Source organism: Dendrobates tinctorius, unplaced genomic scaffold (assembly GCF_039654945.1).
Source record: "Dendrobates tinctorius isolate UK_male_01 unplaced genomic scaffold, ASM3965494v1 ptg000226l, whole genome shotgun sequence".
NCBI lineage: Eukaryota > Metazoa > Chordata > Amphibia > Anura > Dendrobatidae > Dendrobates > Dendrobates tinctorius.
This window is the reverse complement of record NW_027361893.1, coordinates 644,229-670,312: the sequence shown is the minus strand read 5'-3', so window position 1 is coordinate 670,312 and position 26,084 is coordinate 644,229. Positions and strand designations below refer to the sequence as shown.

At 43.9% G+C, this 26,084-nt stretch overlaps 1 protein-coding gene across 1 annotated transcript in view; it reads right to left on the bottom strand.

Moving 5' to 3' along the window:
• LOC141059289 (uncharacterized) overlaps positions 1-22,260 on the bottom strand; it is a 79,936-nt gene extending 57,676 nt beyond the window's left edge. Inside the window, exon 1 of the mRNA XM_073555619.1 lies at positions 22,244-22,260. The gene's annotated coding sequence lies outside the window, so the exon portion shown is untranslated. The remainder of the gene's footprint in view (positions 1-22,243) is intronic.
• Positions 22,261-26,084: the final 3,824 nt, after the last annotated feature.

Here is a 26,084-nt window from a genome sequence, read left to right as displayed (position 1 = left end):
TCTTCCTGTGCAAAAATGCATATTAATTCGTGCACATGTACAAATGTACATATTAGATGTGTGAAAATATACACGCACAATGCATACATAACGTGCTAAGTGGCATATTTTTGATAAAAAATTAATCCACATGTATATGTACAAAAATATATTTTCTTTTTTCCTCAAACTGCCACAGTCCAGATCACAGTATTTCTTTTTTTTCTGTAAATGCTGTGATGAAAGGAATCTTCATGGAAACATGTTTTTCAAGGAACAAAAAAGCCCAATAGAATCCATCATTCACGATGCCGTATACATATCAAATGACATATAACAATATCTAAGAAAACAAAACAAGACAAAAATTAATAAAAACATAATAAAAACAAAGAGACCAACAAAAAAGGAGGAGATATAGTATCTGGAGAAGGAGCCGCAACCCAAATAAGAGGGAATTCTTATAAGAATGATGAAAACCCATTTAGTTCATTTAGACCATTGGGCACCATTGTGTCCAATGTAAAAATCCATTTGCACTCTTTTTGAGCGAGAAGACGTCTCACGTCACCTCCCCTGATTCCACATTGTACATGCTCAATACCACGAACTGTTAACAGTTTGGGATCACATTTGTGAAATTTATAAAAATGCCGGGGCAATGTTTTCAATTGTGACACGTCAGTTACTGTTTTGGCTGCCATAATAGAATCATAGAATCGTAGAGTTGGAAGGGACCTCCTGGGCCATCTGGTCCAACCCCCTGCTCAAAGCAGGATTCGCTAAATCATCCCAGTCAGATATCTGTCCAGCCTCTGTTTGAAGACTTCCATTGAAGGAGAACTCACCACTTCTCGTGGCAGCTTGTTCCACTCATTGATCATTCTGTCAAAAAGTTTTTTCTAATATCTAATCTGTGTCTCCTCCCATTCAGTTTCATCCCATTGCTTCTAGTCTTTCCTTGTGCAAATGAGAATAAAGTTGATCCTTCTACAATGCGACAGCCCTTTAGATATTTGTAGACAGCTATTAAGTCTCCTCTCAGTCTTCTCTTTTACAAACTAAACAATCCCAAATCCTGCAACCTTTCCTCATAAGACAGGGTTTGCAGACCGGTCACCATTCTGGTTGCTCTTTTCCGAACTTGCTCCAGTTTGTTGATGTCTTTTTTAATATGTGGTGCCCAAAACTGGACACAATATTCCAGATGAGGTCTGACCAAAGAGGAGTAGAGGGAAATAATGACTTCACTTGATCTAGACTGTATGCTTCTGTTAATACATCCTAGAATTGCATTTGCCTTTTTTGCTGCTGCATCACACTGTTGACTCATATTCAGTCTGTGATCTATTAGTATACCCAAGTCTTTTTCACATGTGCTGTTGTTTAGCCCTATTCCTCCCATTCTGTATATGCTTTTTTCATTTTTATTGCCCAGATGTAGTACTTAGCATTTTTCCCTGTTAAAAACCATTCTGTTAGTTGCTGCCCACCTCTCCAGTTTATTTATATCTTTTTGAATCCTCTCTCTCTCTTCTCTAATATTAGCTATCCCTCCTAGCTTTGTGTCATCAGCAAATTTAATCAGTTTACCCTCAATTCCTTCATCTAAATCGTTGATAAAGATGTTGAACAATACAGGGCCCAGGACAGGTACCCCACTTGAGACATTCTTCCAACTGGATGTGCAGCCATTTACGACCACTCTGGGTCCGATCACTAAGCCAGTTATGAATCCACCTAACAGTTGCCTTGTCCATTCCATACTTAGTCATTTTTTCAATAAGGATTGTATGAGATACTTTGTCAAATGCTTTGCTGAAGTCAAGATATACTATATCTACAGCATTTCCTTGATCCACCCAATCAGTGATTCCGTCATAGAAGGAAATTAAGTTAGTCTGACATGACTTATTAGTTACAAACCCATGCTGAATCTGTTTAATCACTTCATTCTTATCCAGGTACTGACATACATGTTGTTTAATAATTTGTTCAAAGATCTTTCCTGGTATAGAAGTCAGACTCACCGGCCTATAGTTGCCTGGGTCCACCTTCTTCCCCTTTTTGAAGATAGGAACAACATTTGCTCTTCTCCAGTCTTCTGCTATCTCCTTCAGTACTCTGGGGTGTAATTCATCTGGACCTGGAGACTTGAATTCATTTAGGTTAGCTAAGTGTTTCCTCACTATCTTTCTGTTTATAGATATCCTGGATTCTTCTATTCCCTTAATAGGACAGTGAAGAACAGTTGGTGTTACATTTCCTTTCTGAGAGGAAAGTCTGTCCAATGTATATTTTAGGACACGTGCACATGCCATAGTATACAACTTGGGTTGTATTGCATTTTATATGTTCCTTGATGGAAAATATCTTCATGCCAGCAACTGATTCAAATGTTGTTGTCCGAACTATATTTTTACATGAAATGCAATGACCACAGGAGAAGCATCCTTTATTCGGACCACTAGAGCCAAAAAAGTTTTTCTTGTCTATCACTGAAACATAGTGACTTTTTGTTAAGTGATCCCTTAAATTGCTACTGCGTCTTGACGTCATAAGAGGTCGATCCGGCAGATGTTTAGCAAGGGTTGGTGTGATGAGGTCAGCTTACGCTGAGTCAACTTTTTCTTTAGAGTGGACCCTCTGGGTCGTGGCACCTACCCGCCTAGGGCGAGCTGACCTTGTGAGGAACCACCCCCTATACAGGGAGCGTCAGGGGAAAAACCAAGGGGGTGAGCCACCACGACTGCTGGCACCAGACGGCCGGCTCAGATAGACGCTAGGTACGAGTGTCTGACGACCAGGACTAGCAGGAAGCAAAACAAGACAATACGTAAGTTCAAGGTATCTTCATTAAGACAACTTCAGGAAAACATTCAGTGCAAAAACGTGAAAACAAGCAAACACGGTAAGGTGCGTGCGTGGCACACCAAGGTCCATGGAATAGTACGTGCTAGAAGGCAATCCTGGTTAACGGCAAGGACACTATGATATCGGACTCCGGACAGCTGGCAGGGATCAGGGCATCAGGCTGTAGACTTCATGCTTACGATCTCTGGCAGGGATGGCAGGCTCCGGGAATCCAGCAGGCAAACCAGGGTACAAGCAAGGAGGCACGACGGATCTATAGGCATGGTGCGTGTTAGGGAACACACCGAGGTCCAAGGCAAGATTCCAGGCAGAGTGCGTGCTAGAGGCACACCAGGGTCCAGGGCAAGGTGCAGGGCAAGGTGCAAGGCAAGGTGAGTGTGAAGGGGACACGCCAGGTTCAAAGTGCGAAACACAGTGCGTGTGTAGGGGACACGCCAGGGTTCAAAGTTCAACATACAAGACTGGATGCGTGTATAGAGACACGCCAAGGCACAAGGGACAAGGCAGAGTCCTGCGCGTGCAGAGGGCACGCCAGGGTCATAGTTCAAGGCAGAGTCCTGCGCGTGCAGAGGGGCACGCCAGGGTCAGGGTTCAAGGCAGAGTCCTGCACGTGCAGAGGGGCACGCCAGGGTCAGGGTTCAAGGCAGAGTCCTGCGCGTGCAGAGACACACATCAGGATTCAAGGCAGCGTCCTGCGTGCGTAGGCCGAGGGCCAGAGCCGGGTCAAGGGAGCACCTTGAGACTAGCGTGGAAATGTGCAAGAGAGCACCATAGGACAGAGAACGGAAAACCAGGCAGAGACAGAGAACGTGGAAGTACTACAAGGCTCAGAATAGCAAAGGCCAGACATGGCGAAACAGGCAAGGCAGAGAACATAGGAAGGACTACAAGTCCAAGGATAGCAGAGACAAAACATGGCACAAAGGACAAACACAAGACAAGGCACGAGATGAGAGGCAGAGTACAAGCACAGAGCGTGTGCACTACAGGGCAGAGTGCAGGGGCACAGAATACAGGGAGCGACCGAGCAGACCAAGCAGGGAAGCAAAACGATACTCAGGCCCCGACCATAGGAAGGGGCGGTCTGATATAGCACCATAGCACCTGGACTTCTGGGTCAGGATCAGGGAAGGACTTCCAGTTCAGATTCTCCAGGATCATAGAGAGCGTTGCTAGATCAGACTGGGCTGAACCATAGAGAAGGTCACATGCTCAGGGGTTCCAGGATTACATAGAGGATTGCAGAATCAGACAGTGCTGGAACATAGGAACGGTCACATGATCAGGGGTTCCAGGAATACATAGAGGATTGCAGAATCAGACAGCACTGGAACATAGGAAAGGTCACATGATCAGGGGTTCCAGGAATACAGAGGATTGCAGAATCAGAGCAGACATGGATGGTTACCTAGCAACGGCGTGCAGCCATGAGGTAAGGCGCGCATGCACACCGCTCCAGGCATCTTGCAGCACGAGACATAACGGGCATGAGAATTCAGTACACGTGCACACCGCTCCAGGAGTCATGCGACATACCAGACATGGCGGGCATGATAGTTCGGTGCATGTGCACACTGCTCCAGGTGTCATGCGGCATAGCAGACATGGCGGGCATGATGGACATGACAGGCATAACGGACATGGCGGGCATGACAGTTGGGTCTGATTTTAAGATGTTCCAGTGCCTCTGAAGGCACATCCTCATCTGTTTTCTTTTCTCTTTCCATATTTGGTTTTAATAGGGCATCACGTGAGCATTTTTTATTTGTTGGATGAGTGTCTGGGCTGCAGATGTGTTTTAAGAAATCCAGTCTTTCTGGCTTCCGGGGCAAGAATTTGGTTTGGCGCCCCCCCCATAAGATTTGCACACTTAGTCATGTACCGATGAGCTGCTCTTCCTAATGCTCTCAATGATCAGTGAAAAACAGAGCAGGAAGATAAGCTCATTGTCACAGGACCATAAGTATGAAAATCGCATATGAGTAGAGATGAGCGACTTTGCCTTTTTTAGGGCCGAGTCAGGTTTCATGAAACCCGACTTTCGCAAAAGTCGGGTCAAACGAAATCGGCCGACTATAGGGAAAAGTCGGAGGGCGACCGAAACACGAAACCCAATGCAAGTCAATGGGGAAGCAAAGTCGGCAGGGAGTGGAGGACAGTAAACACACCTACAGTGCCCATTTCAATGCCAAAAACATCAATTCTTATTACTGAAGCTTGTCAACCTTAATTTACTTCATAATAATAGTTACGCATTGAAAACTGGGGGTTATTTGGCTAAAGTTGTGGATTGTAGGGCTAGCTCCAGGTTTTCGTGTGCCCTGGGCCAAAGAGTGTCAGTGCGCCCCTTTAACACATACCACAACTCATGATGCTCCGATACGGCACATAAATATAGGTATAGTACAATGACAAATACTTCACTGCTTACATGACATGACTGATCTACTGTGAATTGTACAATAGCTCAAAAACAGGACAGTATATTACTCCATACAGTATTATGGCCACCACATTGTGCGTCATACAGAACATACAGAATAGTGAGCCCCATATATTTCTCCACACAGAATAATTGGTTATGGTCACATATAATGTTCCATACAGTATATGATGAGCTCCACATAATGCTACAGTATATGATTGTCCCCATGGACGATGCTCCAGTGTGTTATGGGCCCAAATAATGCTCCATATATAATGGGCTCCATTTCTAGTGCTCCAGTGTATATTGGACCCCGTAAATGCTGCTCCAGTGTCTGATGTCCCCCATTTGGAATGCTCCAGTATATGATGGGCCTCATGTATGATGTTCCAGTGTCTTATGGGCCCTAATAATGCTCCATATATAAGGGGCCCCATTTCTAATGCTCCAGTATATAATGTGCCCCATAGATGCTGCTCCAGTGTCTGATCTGCCCCATTTAGAGTGCTCCAGTATATGTTGGTCCCCATGGACGATGCTCCAGTGTATGATGGGCCCTAATAATGCTCCATAAATAATGGACTCCATTTCTAATGCTCCAGTGTATAATGGGCCCCGTAAATGCTGCTCCTGTGTCTGGTGTCTCCTATTTGGAATGCTCCAGTATATGATGGGCCTCATGGATGATGCTCCAGTGTATGATGGGCCCTAATAATGCTTCATACATAATGGGCTCCATTTCTAATGCTCCAGTGTATAATGGGCCCTGTAAATGATGCTCCAGTGTCTGATGTCCCCAATTTGGAATGCTCCAGTATATGATGGGCCTCATGGATGATGCTCCAGTGTATGATGGGCCCTAATAATGCTCCATATATAATGGGCTCCATTTCTAATGCTCCAGTGTATAATGGGCCCTGTAAATGCTGCTCCAGTGTCTGATGTCCCCCATTTGGAATGCTCCAGTATATGATCGGCCCCATTTTTAATGAACCCAGGCATGGTATGTGAAAAGAGCTCCATGGAGTAATCTGAAGTGTGTGCTGCCACATTCTTCACTTTTGGTGTGGGTGAAGGACACAAAGAAAGGGGTTGCTCCTGACCAGAAGCCTGCACTGACGACTCAGTGCTTGCATATTTTGAAACTTCAGAAGAGGAGGCGATAGAGCTGGAGGCTGTTTCTGCAACGTAAGCCAAAAACAGTTCCTGATGCTCCGGCTTTAAAAGCAGTCTACCTACTCCCAGAAAAGGGAGCCTTACAGGCCTTTCGGAGCTACACCATGATGCAGGCTCAACACCTCCTGCCTTAGCTGCTATTGTGCTTTTGGCACTATCAGCAGATGCACCACCACCACCATCAGTACAAGGTGGCCCCCTGACACCCACGTCCGCGTCCTCTTCCACCATACTTCCTCATGTTTTGGAAAATGGACCCAAAATACCAGCAGATATAAGGTACTGTATCAGAAGCGTACAGCTCTATACAGTCTAGGGATAACAGTAAATCTCCGTATATATTTCATGAGTCATACAGAGACTCTCACAGGCTCAGTGTGGATTACACAATAAAATAAAAAGTTGAAAAAGGGTACAGTTTCACCGGATACAAGGTATATATAGTATAGTGTAAACATTCTGAAGCTCCGTATATATTTCAGGATAAAAGGAGAGATACAGGGCGCATCCACTGTGTGAAATCCGTATAAAACAATTAAAATTGTGGAACAGTAGGGAAGGTGCTCACCTATTGGGGTTGTGAGGAAGTCACAACACCCATGAACGCTTGAGAAGCAGCAGCAAGTCTGCACAGGGTCCTAGGACAGAATTGCAGAAATGACGTGGAAGTGCAATAAGGACTGCGCTTGCTTCTGGTAGAGTAAAGGGTTCTTTATTCAGCCAACGCGTTTCCTGAGCCTGCTGGCTCACTTCATCAGGGCAGATGTGCCCTGAAGAAGTGAGCCAGCAGGCTCAGGAAACGCGTTGGCTGAATAAAGAACCCTTTACTCTACCAGAAGCAAGCGCAGTCCTTATTGCACTTCCACGTCATTTCTATATATTTCAGGAGGCAGACACAAACGCTCTCAGGCCCAGTATGGATTACACAAGAATATGAAAAAGCTGTAAATGGGTAATGTAACACAAGCGTACAGCTGTATACAGTGTTGGGGAAGTTTTAAGTCTCCAAATATTTCCGGAGTAACAGACAGACATTCACAGGCTCATTATGGATTACACCAGAATCTAAATAGCAAAAAAGGTGATTGTATCAGAAGCATACAGCTGTATACAGTGTTGGCCAAATATTTCCGGAGTCACCCTCAGATGCTCACTCAGTCTGGGTTTGACCATAATAAAAAATTTTGTAAAAAAGGTACTGTATAACAAGATAGCAAGTATATATATTATAGGGTACAATTGAAATCTCCGTGTACATAGTCCCGTAGTCACTCTCAGACACTTACTCAGTATGGATTTGACCGTAATTCTAAATGTCAAACAAAGGTACTGCATAACAAGATACAAGCTGTATCGAGTATACAGTCATGGCCAAAAGTTTTGAGAATGACACAAATATTAATTTTTACAAAGTCTACTGCTTCATTTTTTCTAATGGCAATATGCATATACTCCAGAATGTTATAAAGAGTGATCAGCTTAACAGCAATTACTTGCAAAGTCAATATTTGCCTAGAAAATGAACTTTATCCCCCAAAACACATTTCAACATCATTGCAGCCCTGCCTTAAAAGGACCAGCTAACATCGTTTCAGTGATTGCTCCATTAACACAGGTGTGGGTGTTGATGAGGACAGGGCTGGAGATCAATCTGTCATGATTAAGTAAGAATGACACCACTGGACACTTTAAAAGGAGGCTGGTGCTTGGCATCATTGTTTCTCTTCTGTTAACCATGGTTATCTCTAAAGAAACATGTGCAGTCATCATTGCACTGCACAAAAATGGCCTAACAGGGAAGAGTATCGCAGCTAGAAAGATTGCACCTCAGTCAACAATCTATTGCATCATCAAGAACTTCAAGGAGAGAGGTTCCCTTGTTGCCAAAAAGGCTCCAGGGCGCCCAACAAAGACCAGCTAGCGCCAGGACCGTCTCTTAAAAAAGTGTTTCAGCTGCGGGATCGGGCTACCAGCAGTACAGAGCTTGCTCAGGAATGGCAGCAGGCAGGTGTGAGTGCATCTGCACGCACTGTGAGACGGAGACTCTTGGAGCAAGGCCTGGTCTCAAGGAGGGCAGCAAAGAAGCCACTTCTCTCCAGAAAAAACATCATGGACAGACTGATATTCTGCAAGAGGTACAGGGAATGGACTGCTTGGGACTGGGGTAAAGTCATTTTCTCTGAGAATCCCCCTTTCGATTGTTTGGGACATCTGGAAAACGGCTTATTCGGAGAAGACCAGGTGAGCGCTACCACCAGTCTTGTCTCATGCCAACTGTCAAGCATCCTGAAACCATTCATGTGTGGGGTTGCTTCTCAGCCAAGGGAATGGGCTCTCTCTCAGTCTTGCCTAAAAACACAGCCATGAATAAAGAATGGTACCAGAATGTCCTCCAAGAGCAACTTCTCCCAACCGTCCAAGAGCAGTTTGGCGATCAACAATGCCTTTTTCAACATGATGGAGCACCTTGCCATAAAGCAAAGGTGATAACTAAATGGCTCAGGGAACAAAACATAGAGATTTTGGGACCATGGCCTGGAAACTCCCCAGATCTTAATCCCATTGAGAACTTGTGGTCAATCATCAAGAGACAGGTGGACAAACAAAAACCTTCAAATTCAGACAAAATAAAAGCATTGATTTTGCAAGAATGGACTGCTGTCAGTCAGGATTTGATCCAGAAGTTGATTGAGAGCATGCCAGGGAGAATTGCTAAGGTCCTGAAGAAGAAGGGTCAACACTGCAAATATTGACTTGCTGCATTAACTCATTCTAACTGTCAATATAACCTTTTGTTACAGAAATATAATTGCAGTCATATTATGAGTATGTGATAAAAACATCTGACAAACACACAAAAACCAGAGGGCAGCAGATCATGTGAAAATATAATATTTGTGTCATTCTCAAAACTTTTGGCCATGACTGTAGGGTAAAAATTGGTATCTCCGATTCACCCTATATATAGAAGGCGTAAACCACACACGTTCACTCACTATGGATGATACCGTAATAAAAATTTTTGAACAAAGGTACTGTATCAGCACATACCAGGTATATCCAGTCTAGGGGTAATTGTAAATTTCCGTCTATACTTCCGGAGTCTGACACAGACACTCACAGGCTCAGTATGTATTAAACCAGAATTTAAAAAGTAGAAAAAGGAAAAGGTATTCGAAGCGTACACCAGTATACAGTGTTGTGGTACTTTTAAATCTTCGTATATATTTCAATCTCAGTAAGCCAGTCCAGACTCTCCGCTACTGGAAACTACATGGATACAAGTCGAGTGTTAGCAGAAATTTGGGAATTACTCATCGCGGGAAAACCTCCAGGTAGATGTTGCAGAGGAGATGCAGACACACAATTACTGTGTCTGTGGAGACAGCAAAAACGGTTCTTTGTGAAAAGGATTGCTTTATCGCAATAGCGTGGATCACATCATCGTTACTCGTCTCCATAAAATTGTGATCACAGGGAGAGATGTGGACATGGTCCTCACTGCCTATCATGATGTGTCTGGTCATTTTGAAGTGCAAAAGACAGAAGCCACAGGCCGTAGGCGATTCTATTGGATTGGCATGAGAGGAGACATTGAAAAATGGTGGCAGAAATGTCACACGTCTGTGACTATTACAACTGTGAAAGGTGATCATAAAGTACCACTGCATCCGCTTGTAAGTTGACGTCCATTACAAATGGTAGCCATTGATCATCTGAAGGTAGAGGCCAGCAGGACAAGCCATAGCTACATCTTAACCATCATCGATCAATACACCAAATTTCTAGTGGCCGTCCCTGTAAAGGATTTAAGTGCCCAGACTACACAGCGGTGAAGCAGGGAGAGGTAAGTATTGCAACTTGCAAGTGCTGTGGCCATGACCAAGCAGGGGGGCACACTCGTGGTCGACGGTATTGGCACAGGGCCCCTCATAGTACGCTGGTGTGTCTGACGGCGAGTGGGCCCCCCCACCGTCAGACACACTGTATTGTACTATGAGGGGCCCTGTGCCAGTGCCGTCGGCCATCAATGGGCCCATCCACCTGTTCAGAGCAACAGCACTTGCCTAGGTACGCCAGGTGTTGACCCCAGCCCTTGGGGGGAGGTGGGCAGCCCAGTTAGGGAGGTTTAAAAAATGGCATATGTTGATGTGTAGGCTGGACATTCAACAGCTGCAAATGGTGGAATTGGGCAAGTCCGAGGAAGAGGAGGACAAAAGCGAGGCAGTTTTCTGGCAACCTATGTGTCATCAGGGAAAGGTGGGACAAAATCCTTGGAAGCCCATGCATGGTTCATTTTAATGAAGGTTAGAGCATCAACATTTTGGGTCGACAGACGGGTCCTTTTTTCTGTCAGGATAGATCCAGCAGCACTGAAGACGCTTTCAGATAACACACTAGCAGCAGGGCAAGCGAGCTCCTGTAAGGCATATTGCGCCAATTCAGGCCAGGTGTCCAGTTTAGAGGCCCAATAGTCAAAGGGGAATGACCTGTGAGGGAGAACATCGATATGGGAGAAGTAGTTTGTAACCATAGTTGACAACTGCTGTCTCCTGTCACTTTTAATCGATGCAGTATTAGCAGTCGTGTGAGCGGTACTTGAGGAATCAGTCCACAACATGGTCATGAAACCCCTGTCTCCAACGCCACTTCGGCTGTGTGCACCACGAACACCTCTTCCATTGTGCCCACTATGGCTCGTGGGAGAACCAGCACCGCTGCTGTGTGCTGGGAAAGCCTCATACAGTTTACCAGAGTTGCTTGTTTGTTAGCCAATATTATCTCTAGGTTCTCCTGTGGCATGATGTTGTGTAATTTGCCTTTGTAGCGTGGATTGAGGATGCTGGCCAGCCAGTAGTCGTCATCCTTCATCATTTTGGCAATGCGGGGTTCCTTTTTTAGGATCCGCAAGGCATAATCGCACATGTGGGCCAATGTTCCAGGTGTCAATAATGCACTGCCACTGCTGGGTGGAGAAGCACTTTCTGGCAAATCCACATCCTTACAGTCACGCACAAACCCTGTACCTGACCTTTTGCCCCTGAGAAGCATCCTCCTGCCCAAAATAATCATCCCACTCATCCTCCACCTCGTCCAGGACAGTTCCCAGACCAGACAATGGCTGAGTGTCAGTAAGGCTTCCCTCCTCCTCCTGTTCCTCCTCCGCTGCAGACACCAGATCCTTAATGTGAGTCAAACTGTGCATGAGCAGATGCATAAGTGGGATGCTCATGCTTATGATGGCGTCATCTGCGCTTACCAGCCGTGTGCATCCCTCAAAACACTGAAAGACTTTACAGAGGTCTTTCAGCTTTGACCACTGCACACCCAACAATTCCATGTCTTCCCTCAAACTGCCTACCCGTGTATCCTCCCACAAATGCATTACAGCCTGCCTCTGTTCGCACAGCCTCTCAACCATGTGCAGGGTGGAGTTCCACCTTGTTATGTCTATGATTAGGCGGTGCTTAGGGAGGTGGAGCAATCGCTGCAGCTTCTGCATACGACTGGAGTGTACGGGCGAGCGACGTATGTGCGAGCACAGTCTTCGCACCTTATGGAGAAGGGATGTTAACTCCGGATAATTATTAAGGAAGCACTGCACCACCAGGTTCAAAGTGTGAGCCTGGCAAGGTATGTGTGTGAGTTTTGCAAGGGCTATGGCTGCCACAAAATTACGGCCGTTATCACTGACTACCTTGCCTGGCTCAAGATGTAGACTGCCCAGCCATGACTTAGTTTGTCGCTGCAAGTAGTCGGCCAGTACCTCCACGGTGTGTCTGTTGTCGCCCAAAGACATCATCTTTAACACAGCCTGCTGACGCTTACCACTAGCTGTTCGATAGTGGGACACCTCGTGTGCAACACTGCCAGCTGCGGATGGAGTGCTCGTGCGACTGCGCTCTGTGGACGAGCTTTCGCTTATGGAGGAGGAGGGTCAAAAGCCTACAGCCAACTGTTTTCTATACCGTGAGCTAGGCAGCACTGTTCCACCGCCGCTGTCCCCTTTGGAGCCTGCATCCACCACATTAACCCAGTGCGCAGTGATGAACACGTAACGGCCCTGGCCATGCCTACTGGACCATGCATCTGTTGTGAGATGCACCTTTCCACTCACTGATTGCTTGAGTGCATGGACAATGCGGTCTTTCACATGCAGGTGGAGGGCTGGGATGGCTTTTCGAGAAAAGAAGTGCAAACTGGGTAGGTTATAATGTAGGACTGCGTAGGCCATGAGCTCGCGGAAAGCTTCGCTTTCAACCAAACGGTAGGGCATCAAGCTCTAATGAGATTAGTTTGGCAATGTAGGCGTTCAAACACACTGTACGCGGATGAGAGGATGAGTACTTTCTTGTCCTACTCAGTGTCTGGTAGGGCGAGCTGGACTGGAGAGCTGCATATGGGGGAAGTAGCGGTGGACCGGACGGAGAGGGGGTTGGTGATGGTATTGGTGGTGATGGCCTAGATTCAGTGTTGTGTTGCAAAACCATCGTGATTCCCTGAGTGCTTTGGCCTTGCGACGACACCTCAACATTTAGTGCTAGTGGTGTGCTTAACGGTGGCGGTGGTCTTACAGTGGGGGAAGCGATGGAGCGTTGCTGGATACCTTCAGTCGGAGCAGGTGCACATGTGCTACCTGAGGTTTTGTAGTCCGCCCACGCTTGCAAGTGCATGTTGATTAAATGTCTAAGCATGCAACTGGTATTCAAATTTCTGAGTTGTTTACCTCGGCTAAAGGTCCTTCCGCACTTCTTACAGGTAACCTTTGCCTCATCAGTAGGATTTTGGACAAAGAAGTGCCACACTGCACTCTTCCTACTATGGTATACATTTTCTGGCCTTGCACGCTGTGCTAAGTTGACCGTCTGGCCAAGCTGTCCTGCAACTCTTTTAGTTTTTGGTCCACGTTTTTGGACAGCTACGGGCCTGCCAGATAACAGCTGCTGCGATGTCAATGCCTGCTGCGGATCCTTCTCCTTATCTGAACTATTGCCAGCGCCACCCTCCTCCCCCAATGGATGCCAATCCGGGTTAAGAACTGGGTCATCCATCACCTCCTCTTCAAAGTGATCTGCTCCTTCCTCTTTACCTTCCTCTGTGTCACCGTGTAAGGTGCTACAGTATGCAGGAAGGGGACCTGATTTTCATCAGGGTCAGATTCTGGCTCAGTAGACTGCGAGGGCAATGTAGTGCTCTGGGTCAATGTACCAGCAGAATCATCTAGCAGTGGCTGTACATCAGTGCACTCCATGTCAGTTTCATCTTGGACTGGGGAATTCAGGATTTCACAGGATAACCCAGGCATGGTATGTGAAAAGAGCTCCATAGCGTAATCTGAAGTGTGGGCTGCCGCAGCCTTAACTTTTGGTGGGGGTGAAGGACACAAGGAAAGGTGTTTATCCTGACCAGAACCCTGCACTGACGACTCCGTGCTTGCAGGTTTCGAACGTTCAGAAGAGGAGGCAATAGAGCTAGTGGCTGTTTCGGCAATGTACGCCAAAACCTGTTCCTGATGCTCCGGCTTTAAAAGTGGTTTTCCTTCTCCAAGAAACGGGAACCTTACAGGCCTTCTTGGGCCAGACGATGACGCAGGCTCAAAACCTCCTGCCTTAGCTGCTATTGTGCTTTTGCCAGAACCAGCCGATGCACCACCACCATCAGTACCAGCCGCGCCCACGTCAGCGGCCTCTTCCACCATGCTTCCTCATGTTTGGGAAAATGTACCAAAAATACCAGCAGAGAGATGGTACTGTATGAGGAGCGTCCAGCTGTGTAAGGTGTATTAAAAAAATTAAATCTACGTATATAGTTTGTTAGTCACAGACGCTCTCACAGTATGTATTTGACCGTAATCCAACAAGCAGATATACGGTACTGTATCAGAAGTGTACAGCTGTATACGTTTTTTGTGTATTTAACAATCTCCGTATATGTATTTATGGAGTGTCACACACACGCTGACTCTGTATAGATGTGACTGTAATGCGAACAGCAGATATAAAAATACTGTTTGAGAATCGGACAGCTCAATACGGTGTATGGAGAAATGGAAATGTCCGTATATGTATTTACGGAGTGTCACACACACACACGCTGACTCTGTATAGATGTGATTGTAATGCGAACAGCAGATATACAAAACTGTTTGAGAATCAGACAGCTCAGAACAGTGTATGGAGAAATGAAAATGTCCGTATATGTATTCACGGAGTGTCACACACACGCTGACTCTGTATAGATTTAACCATAATGCAAACGGCAGATATACAATACTGTTTGAGAATCGGACAGCTCTATACGGTGTCTGTATGGAAAATTGTAAATCTCCGTCTATTTTTATACAGAGTGACACACGCTGTCTCTGTATAGTTTTGACCGTTATCAAACAGCAGATGTACGAAACTGTTTGAAAAGCGGACGGCTCTATACGGTGTAGGTCTGGAAAAATGGAAAATCTCCTTTGTTTGTTTTTCCAGAGTCACACACAGATAGCTTGCATTTGTCCGTGATACCAGCCGGTACACGGTAGTGTGTGAGGAGCGTACACCGCTATACAGTGTGTGAAAAAATGAATGCTCGGTAACTGACCAGAACAAAATAATAAAAGTTGGAGTGCTTTGAAAAAAAGCAGTTTGAACAGCAGTGTGCACACAGCAAAGCAGCTATCAGATAGCCTTAAAAGGCAGCCTAATCACCACCAGCACTGCTGCACACAACAAAAATCCTCCCCTTTCACTGCACACTAAAGGTACTGTCACACTAAGCGATATCGCTAGCAATATCGCTATAACTTGTGACGTTATAGCGATATTGCTAGCAATATCGCTGTGTCTGATACTTACCTACGGCCTGCTCCCCCACTGCTTATCGCTGATCGCGCGAGAACGTCCAGAACTGTTTCTCGTCGTCAGCTTCCTGCGGCGCTTCCTGTGGAGAGACGAGCGATTCGTGGATCCGGGCGCGAGGACGCAGGATCGCCTGGTGTGACAGGTAAGTAGCGACCCCCATCCCCAGCGATGTCGCTAGTGAGATCTGCCTGTGTGGCAGCTCACTAGCGACCACTTAGCGATGTACCAGCGATCCTGACCGCGTCATATCGCTGGTCGGGATCGCTTGTACATCGCTAAGTGTGACAGTACCTTAACTGTACAGTGAAAAGCGCTATCAGTAGAATCCATTTTTTTTCTTCTTCCCTGACTAACGCTCTCCCTATTCAGAATCAGCAGCAGCACCTCTCCCTATTCTAAGATCGGCAGAAGATGGCGGTCGGCGGTCACGGCCTTTTATAGCCACTGTGATGCCACACAAAGCCAGCCAATCACTTCAATGCCCTTCTCTAAGATGGTAGTGGCCGCTGCCCAGGTCATCGCATTGCCCACAGTGTGCGTCCTCCATCATTGGCTGAGAAAAGGCGCTGGAAGCATTATTTGAAACGCGACTTTGGCGCGCGGGTCGGCGACCTCATGGCCGACCTCACGCTATGGTCGGGTTTCGATCGGCGAAACCCGACTTTAGCTAAAGTCGGCGACTTCTGAATTTGACGACCCGTTTCGCTCAACTCTACATATGAGTGAAGTGTCCATGTGAAGACTACTGGAACTTGCAGAGCTGAATGCTGACATTGCAGCTTCTGAATTCTCACAATGAATGCTCTGCACTCTTGTAGGATTCTTCAGCACCGGTGGCAAGAGTACACGGTCATGTCAGCACAAGCATGTGATTTATATACAGTACTTCTGGACACATTCGGACTAGACGTGCCCGGCATCACTTTATTCATTTTCATTGAGTGAGGCCACACATGTCTAGTTAGCACATGATTGCATGTATGTAAATTACCGGCACAAGAGAATCCTAACAGCGTTCAGTGAGCACTGTGAGAATTCATAAGTCTGCAGTCACATAGAAAGTCTGAAGACTCAGCATGAATGTGGACAACCCCTTTATCGCTCCTAACATAAATAAAAATATGAGAATAAGTCAGTATCACAAATATTTACATCCAGGTACCTTATAGATGACGTCATCTCTGGACTCTTTCTCCTTCTTTACTTCTTCTTGTCCAGACCCCATGATGAGTTTTCTCATTCACAGCCATCTCTGCAGACTTCCATCTTCTCCGGTCTTCTGCAGCAAATCTCCACACGATCCCCTTAAAGATAGAAGTGTCATTATAATGCTCCTAAATAAAAATATCTGCAATATAAAGTAGCCTCACACTTTTCCCCTCCCTCCTCATACTGTCTCCTCTAACATCCCACCTGTTCACCATACTGTCTCTTCATATATTTACCCCCTCACTCTCTATACTGTCTACTCACACATACCCCTGACTCCCCATACTGTCATCCCATCACCCTCACTTCCCATACTGTGTCCACAAACATTTTTTCCATCGCTATTCATACTGTCTCCACATAGATTTTCCCCTTTCGCTCCCTATACTATCTGCAACTATCTCCCCACTCACCATACTGTGTCTGCACCCATTCTCCATACTGTTTCCTCATGCATGCCCTCATACATACTCTTCATTGTGTCCTCAATTCTCCCCTCAAACATTAAATCCCCCATCCCCACTCCAAATCCCCCCCACACACATTAAATCCCCCATCCCCATGCCAAATCCCCCCACACACATTAAGTACCTCCCATTCCAAACCTCCCCACACATTAAATAACCCCCATCCCTACTCCAAATCTCCCCACACATCCCACTCCAAATCCCTCACACACATTAAATCCCCCATCCCCACTCCAAATTCCCCACACACATTAAGTACCCCATCACCACTCCAAATCCCCCACACATTAAATAATCCCCCCATCCCCACTCCAAATCCCCCACACACATTAACCACTTCATGACCGATGCTTTTTTTTTATTTTTCATTTTTGTTTTTCACTCCCCACCTTCCCAGAGCCATAACTTTTTTATTTTTCCATCAATATGGCCATGTGAGGGCTTATTTTTTGCTGGAAGAGTTGTACTTTTGAACGACACCATTGGTTTTACCATGTCATGTACTCAAAAACGGGAAAAAAATTCCAAGTGTGGTGAAATCACAAAAAAAGTGCAATCCCACACTTTTTTTGCTTGGCTTTTTTGCTAGGTTCAATAAATGCAAAAGCTGACCTACCATTATGATTCTCCAGGTTATTACGAGTTCATAGACACCAAGTATGTCTATGTTCTCTTTTATCTAAGTGGTGAAAAAAAATTCCAAAGTTTGCTTAAAAAAAAAAAAAGAAAAAAAAAAGAAAATGTGCAATTTTTTGAGACCCGTAGCGTCTTCATTTTTCATGATCTGGGGTCTAGTGAGGGCTAATTTTTTGCGGGCCGAGGTGAAGTTTTTAATGATATCACATATGTGCAGATACGTTCTTTTGATGACAAGTTATTGCATTTTAATGCTCTGCCGTTTAGCGATCGGGGTAATCCTTTTTTTTTTTTTTATTGATAGATCGGGCGATTCTAAACGCGGCGATACCTAATATGTGTGATTTTTTTTTGTAGTTTTATTTTGATTGGGGCGAAAGGGGGGTGATTTGATTAGGTTTTTTATTTTTGGCATACTTCAATAGCCTCCATAGGAGGCTTGAAGCATGCACAACCCAATCGGCTCTGCTACATATGGGCAATGAGCAGATAGCCCATACAGTTGTGGCCAAAAGTATTGATACCCCTGCAATTTTGTCAGATAATACTCAGTTTCTTCCTGAAAATGATTGCAAACACAAATTCTTTGTTATTATTATCTTCATTTAATTTGTCTTAAATGAAAAAACACAAAAAGAATTGTCCTAAAGCCAAATTGGATATAATTCCACACCAAACATAAAAAAAGAGGGTGGACAAAAGTATTGGCACTTTTCGAAAATTCATGTGATGCTTCTCTAATTTGTGTAATTAACAGCACCTGTAACTTACCTGTGGCACCTAACAGGTGTTGGCAATAACTAAATCACACTTGCAGCCAGTTCACATGGATTAAAGTTGACTCAACCTCTGTCCTGTGTCCTTGTGTGTACCACATTGAGCATGGAGAAAAGAAAGAAGACCAAAGAACTGTCTGAGGACTTGAGAAACCAAATTGTGAGGAAGCATGAGCAATCTCAAGGCTACAAGTCCATCTCCAAAGACCTGAATGTTCCTGTGTCTACCGTGCGCAGTGTCATCAAGAAGTTTAAAGCCCATGGCACTGTGGCTAACCTCCCTAGATGTGGACGGAAAAGAAAAATTGACAAGAGATTTCAACGCAAGATTGTGCGGATGTTGGATAAAGAACCTCAACTAACATCCAAACAAGTTCAAGCTGCCCTGCAGTCCCAGGGTACAACAGTGTCAACCCATACTATCCGTCAACATCTGAATGAAAAGGGAATGTTTGGTAGGAGACCCAGGAAGACCCCACTTCTTACCCCGAGACATAAAAAAGCCAGGCTGGAGTTTGCCAAAACTTACCTGAAAAAGCCTAAAACGTTTTGGAAGAACGTTCTTTGGTCAGATGAGACAAAAGTAGAGCTTTTTGGGCAAAATCATCAACATAGAGTTTACAGGAGAAAAAAAGAGGCATTCAAAGAAAAAAACGCGGTCCCTACAGTCAAACATGGCGGAGGTTCCCTGATGTTTTGGGGTTGCTTTGCTGCCTCTGGCACTGGACTGCTTGACCGTGTGCATGGCATTATGAAGTCTGAAGACTACCAACAAATTTTGCAGCATAATGTAGGGCCCAGTGTGAGAAAGCTGGGTCTCCCTCAGAGGTCATGGGTCTTCCAGCAGGACAATGACCCAAAACACACTTCAAAAAGCACTAGAAAATGGTTTGAGAGAAAGCACTGGAGACTTCTAAGGTGGCCAGCAATGAGTCCAGACCTGAATCCCATAGAACACCTGTGGAGAGATCTAAAAATGGTAGTTTGGAGAAGGCACCCTTCTAATATCAGGGACCTGGAGCAGTTTGCCATAGAAGAATGGTCTACAATTCCAGCAGAGCATTGTAAGAAACTCATTGATGGTTACCGGAAGCGGTTGGTCGCAGTTATTTTGGCTAAAGGTTGTGAAACCAAGTATTAGGCTGAGGGGGCCAATACTTTTATCTGGCCCATTTTTGGAGTTTTGTGTGAAATGATCAATGTTTTGCTTTTTGCTTCATTCTCTTTTGTGTTTTTTCATTTAAGACAAACTAAATGAAGATAATAATATCAAAGAATTTGTGTTTGCAATCATTTTCAGGAAGAAACTGAGTATTATCTGACAGAATTGCAGGGGTGTCAATACTTTTGGCCACAACTGTATGTAGCAGATTTACCGCTGTGCTTTGAGCGCCGGCCACTGGGCGGCGCTCAAAGCAATCTGCCTGCAACAACCATAGAGGTCTATGAGACCTCTGGCTGTCAAGGCAATGCGTCGCCGACCCCCGATCACGTGACGGGGGTCGGCGATGAGCTCACTTCCAGCCCGGCAGCCGGAAGCTCTAGTTAATTGCCCGCTGTCAGCGCTTGACAGCGGGATTTAACTAGTTAATTGCAGGCACATGTCAGCTGTTTATAACAGCTGACATGTTGCGGCTTTGAGGTGGGGTCTGGTCGCTGAACAGACCCCTCCGCCCCGGGACACCCAGAATCCAAATGAGAAAACTCGCTGAAATGTGGACTAAATCCATAATTGATCAAGAAAGTTGACATACTGGTAGCTTGGCTCACCTGACTATTGAAGGCGAATTCCACCAATGGCAGTACATCACACCAGTCATTCTGTCTCGCAGACGTCAGACATCTGAGGATCTGTTTCAGAGACGGATTAGTGTGTTCCATCTGACCATTGCTCTCTTTATGGTATGCAGACGAAAAGGACAGAGAAATCCCCAATTTCTTGCAGAAAGCACGCCAAAACTTTGCCACGAACTGCACTCCAAGATCAGACACCACATTCAGGGGTACGATGAATATTAACAAAATGCTTGGTTGCACCCGAATAAGACACATTTTTAATTCTATTCTGAATGTTAGAAATATGTTCATCAATGCGTTTTTTTTATTTTTTTTTGTGGTACACCCAATATATTGCATTTGGCAAAGAACACAACAAATACAATATACAACATACTAAGTGTCGCAGTTCAAGAAAAAGTTAATAATAGCAGAAAAACCTCCAAAAGAACTAACTGATTTAGTTTTATCCATAGCAAATTTGCAAACGTTACACCTGCTGCTAGCACACTTGAAAAAACCTTTAGCGGATAACCAGGTTTGTGAAGGGGACTGGTGTTTTAAAAGGCTGGGGGAAAGCGCTTTGCCTGTAACCCCTTCTAGCCAAAAATTGCAGCCATCTGAAACAATCATGTACAATTTCTCGTCCTGGTTAACAATAGGGAGATATTTTTAATGATGTTTTTAATGCGGTGAAACTGGGGACTGTAGGGTGTTGACAGCTGACATGTACACCTAACAGCGGCCACTTAACGCGCACGTCCGGCAAGTGCGCCGGAAATTACGCCCATCGGTGACCCGTCACATGATCGTGGGTCACCGATGATTTGGCATGACAACCAGAGGTCTCCCGCAGACACTGTCGGATTGCTATGAGCACCGCCTGCTAGCCAAAACCGCATGGACCAGGGATCGTCCCGCCGAACTCCCGCTCTCCTTTTAACATGGGCAAGATGCTACTCAATCAACACATGGTGAGGATAAAATAGTGTGGCAATGCTTAATTGAACCACAAAACAGGCAGATAACACATAACACAGTCCCAGAAAAATAGCCAAGATCGTGCACATTAGAGTCTCACCCCTCTGCTGACTCGCTGGGATAATAGCAGCTGTGACTTCAGATCTTCCAGGGTCGCTGCCCCACCTGTGGCATGCACACAGAGAAAAGGTAACGACAAGCGTAGGAAGATGACAGTCCTTTCAGTACATACAAGGCCAGTTGAACCGAGGATCACAACCTGGCTTCATCTTCCAGGGTTGACTACTCCACCTGTGTCACGCACGCAGAGAGGAGGTAACAAGTGTAGGAAGATGACAGTCCACTGAGTCCATATAAGTTACAAGGTCAAACTGGCTTTTCCAAACGTATCCATGGTTCAGTGATGATCAATGCAGCAGATCTGTATTCTTCCAACTGAGGCTCAAAACCCCTAGGTTGTTTCCTATGGAATGATAGATTTGTGTCCCTCGTGATGGAGCCATGATGTAAAATGGCTGCTGTCCTGTCTCTGGTCCTTTGGCTGTATGGATGTCTTGGCAGAATCTCTGGCTGTTTCTCTCTCTCAGTCCCTTTATACAGAGGCATGTAAGCTATTTTTAGACTTAACAAGTGTCCCTCATTCATTATTTACATAAAGGGTAAGAATGGAGATGAAATCAAGTAGCATTACTTGATTATTTTCTCTCTGCTTTAGAAGTCAACAAACTGGCTCCATAACACAATGCATAATCAGCATATCAGCAAACATCACTAGTGATCAAAGATTAGAGCACATAGAAGTTGAGATTACCGGCTTACACAAACAAAAGTCTGTTTTCTTGACCAACCAGAAATCAACACTTAAATTTGAAAGCCAACATACAGATAACATTCTATTATTCTTCGTTTGCTAAAAATAGTCGTATGAATAATTAAGATACAATGCTGTATGTCTTCATAATGCCAAAAGTAGAAAAAAGTTTTTAAAAATACTTAAAAAATCTAAAAGTTAAAATTACCCTACTTTCGCCCCTCTCAAAATAAAAAAAAAAAAAAAAAAAAAAAAAAAAAAAAAAAATCAAAACATACACTTACTTGGTATCAATGCGTTCAGAATCGCCCGATCTATCAATATAAAAAAAAGAATTAACCCGATCGCTAAATGGCGCAATGAGTAAAAAAGTCAAAACGCCAGAATTACGTTTTTTTTGGTCGCCGCAACATTGCAATAAAATGCAATAACGGGCGATCAAAAGATCGTATCTGCACCAAAATGGTATCATTAAAAACATCAGCTTGGCACACAAAAAATAAGCCCTAATCCAACCCGAGATCATGAAAAATGGAGACACTACAGGTATCGGAATATGGCACAATTTTTTAAAATAAACTTTGGAATTTTTTTTCAGCACTTCAGTAAATAAGAACCTATACAAGTTTGGTGTCTATGAACTTGTAATGACCTGGAGAATAATAATGGCAGGTCACTTTTAGCATTTAGTGAACATGGCTAAAAAAAAACCCAAAACAACTATAGGATTGCAATTTTTTGCAAATTCACCGCACTTGGAATTTTTTTCCCGTTTTCGAGAACAATACATGGTAAAACCAATGTTGTCGTTCAAAAATTCAACTTGTAACGCAAAAAAAAAAAAAAAAAAAACACAAAACAAAAAAAAAACAAGCCCCCACATGGCCATTTTGACCAAACAATAAAAAGTTATGGCTCTGGGAAGAAAGGGAGAAAAAATGAAAATGCAAAACCAAAAATACCACTTGTCGTTAAGGGGTTAAACTCGATTTTCAGTTGTATGTTCTTTATACTTTACCTAATAAAGATGAGTTATTTTTTACTGATAAATGTTTGTTTTGGATAGTTTATTTTCTATTGGTATTTGGTTTATGTTATGAAACTCCCATATAATATTCTCACCCCGCATTGTGGTATATTATACTTCCACTTGTAAACCTGACGTTCGTTCCATCCTTGAACGGATGTCACATGCATCATGTTTTTGTATAATTTGTCAAAAATATATATAGGTTCTCCCCATCCAAGTTATTTTTGATGGTCAATATACTATTTTCCTGTAATTCACTTTTCACACTCCAGGTAGGATAATGACTTTTCTCTCTGTGGGATTTTTGGTATTTAAAAAGGTTGTCCACCACTTGGACGACCCCTTCTTATTTCTCATGTTTGGTCCTGTTAAAATAAAAACACTTCTACAAACCTCCCATTCTGACACCGTTTCAGTGGGTTATTGGGTCTCTATTGAGGTTTTTACGTCATGTGAGCCCTGTGCCCAATCAGAGCTGGTGTCACTGTCCCCACCTTCGGACAAATCGAGCCCCATGAGGCAGTCAGAGAGCAGCCGCAACCCTGGCTTCCTGTTGATGTTCAATACGTCCAAAGGCGGAGACAATGAAGCTGCTTCTGATTGGGCGTAGGACTTGTGTGATGTAACAACCTCACATAAGCGTTGTTCCGATGGCCTCCTCCCTGCAGTCCCCCGGATCCAAGATGGCCACAGGGTCCTTCCATTTCCTGCAGGGAGGTGGCTTCTTAGTGCATGCTGAGAGCAGGCGCTGAGAAGCCTCCTACACTGCCTGTCAGATCGCTGATCTGACACAGTGCAGTGCAAAGTGTCAGATCAGCGATCTGATACTATATAGTAATGCCCCACCCTGGGACAATGTAATAAAGTTAAAAAAAAATACATGTGTAAAAAAATTGCCCAATAGATTCATTTCTTTACGTAAATTTAAAAAAAACAATAAAAATACACATATTTAGTATCGCCGCATCCGTAACGACTCGCCCTATAAAACTGTCCTACTAGTTAACCCCTTTAGTGAATCACTGGAAAAAAAAAAACACAAGGCAAAAAAAATGCTTTATCATCATACCGCCAAACAAAAAGTGCAATAACACGCAATCAAAAAGACGGATATAAATTAATATGGTACCGCTGAAAACGTCATCTTGTCTCGCAAAAAACGAGCAGCCACACAGCGTCATCAGCAAAAAAATAAAAGTTATAGCTCTCAGAATTAAGCGATGCAAAAATAATTGTTTATATAAAATAGTTTTTATTGTATAAAAGCGACAAAACATTAAAAAAAATAAATGAGGTATCACTGTCATCATACTGACCCAAAGAATAAAACTGCTTTATCAATTTTACCGCAGGCGGAACGATATAAACACCAATAAAAATGTCAACTCGTCCCGAAAAAATAAGACCTCACATGACTCTGTGGGCCGAAATATGGAAAAATTATAACTCTCAAAATGTGGTGATTCAAAAACTATTTTTACAATAAAAAGCGTCTTTTAGCATGTGACAGCTGCCAAACATAAAAACCCGCTATAAATAGTAAATCAAACCCCCATTTATCACCCCCACCCACCACCATAAATTTTTCATTTATAATGAAAAATAATAAAATTAAAAAAAACGTATTTATTTCCATTTTCCCATTAGGGTTAGGATTAGGGTTAGGGGTGTGTTGGGGTTAGAATTGGGGGTTTCCACTGTTCAGGCACATCAAGGGCTCTCCAAACGCGACATGGCGTCCAATCTCAATTCCAGCCAATTCTGCGTTGAAAAAAGTCACACAGTGCTCCTTCTCTTCCAAGCTCTGCCATGCACCCAAACAGTGGTTTACCCCCACAAATGGGGTATCAGCGTACTCAGGACAAATTGCACAATAACTTTTGGGGTCCTATTTCCCTTGGGAAAATAATAATTGGGGGTGAAAATATCATTTTTGGGGAAAAAATATTTTTTAATTTTACGGCAATATGTTATAAACTTCTGTGAAGCAATTGGGGGTTCAAAGTTCTCACCACACATCTAGCTATGTTCCATGGGAGGTCCATTTTCCAAAATGGTGTCACTTGTGGGGGGTTTCTACTGTTTAGGCACATCAGGGGCTCTCCAAACACGTCATGGCGTCCGATCTCAATTTGAGCCAATTTTGCGTTAAAAAAGTGAAACGGCGCTCCTTCCCTTCTGTGCTCTGCCATGCGCCGAAACAGTGGTTCCCCCTGACATAAGGGGTATCAGCGTACGCAGGACAAATATTGCACAATAACTTTTGGGGTCCAATTTCTCCTGCTACCCTTGGTAAAATAAAAAAAAAAAATGGACCTGAAGTAATTTTTTATGTGAAAAAGTTAAATTTTCATTTTTTTAAACATTCAAAAAATTCCTGTGAAGCACCTGAAGGGTTAATAAACTTCTTGAATGTGGTTTTGAGCATCTTGAGGGGTGCAGTTTTTAGTATGGTGTTACTTTTGGGTTTTCTCTATCATATAGACCCCTCAAAGTGACTTCAAATGTGATGTGGTCCCTAAAAAAATGGTGTTGCAAAAATGAGAAATCGCTGGTCAACTTTTAACCCTTATAACTTCCTAACAAAAAAAAGTTTTGGTTCCAAAGTCGTGCTGATGTAAAGTAAACATGTGGGAAATGTTATTTATTAAGTTTTTTGTGTGCCGTATCTCTGTGATTTAAGGGCATGAAAATTCAAAGTTGGAAAATTGCGAAATTTTCAAAATTTTCGCCAAATTTCCGTTTCTTTTTCACAAATATACACAAGTTATATCAAAAATTTTTTACCACTAACATGAAGCACTATATGTCACGAGAGAACAGTGTCAGAATCACCGGAATCCATGGAAGCGTTCTAGAGTTATTACCCCATTAAGGGACAGTGGTCAGAATTGTAAAAATTGGCCTGGTCATTAACGTACAAACCACCCTTGGGGGTAAAGGGGTTAATGAGGCCAAACATGAGGAATGATTTCACTAAAAAAATATATACATATATAATTATATATAAAATTATCCCTCGATTAGAACGTTCACTGACAAGAGGATAAAACTAAACTTTATTATTTCCAAATGTAAAACTATACCCATATTTC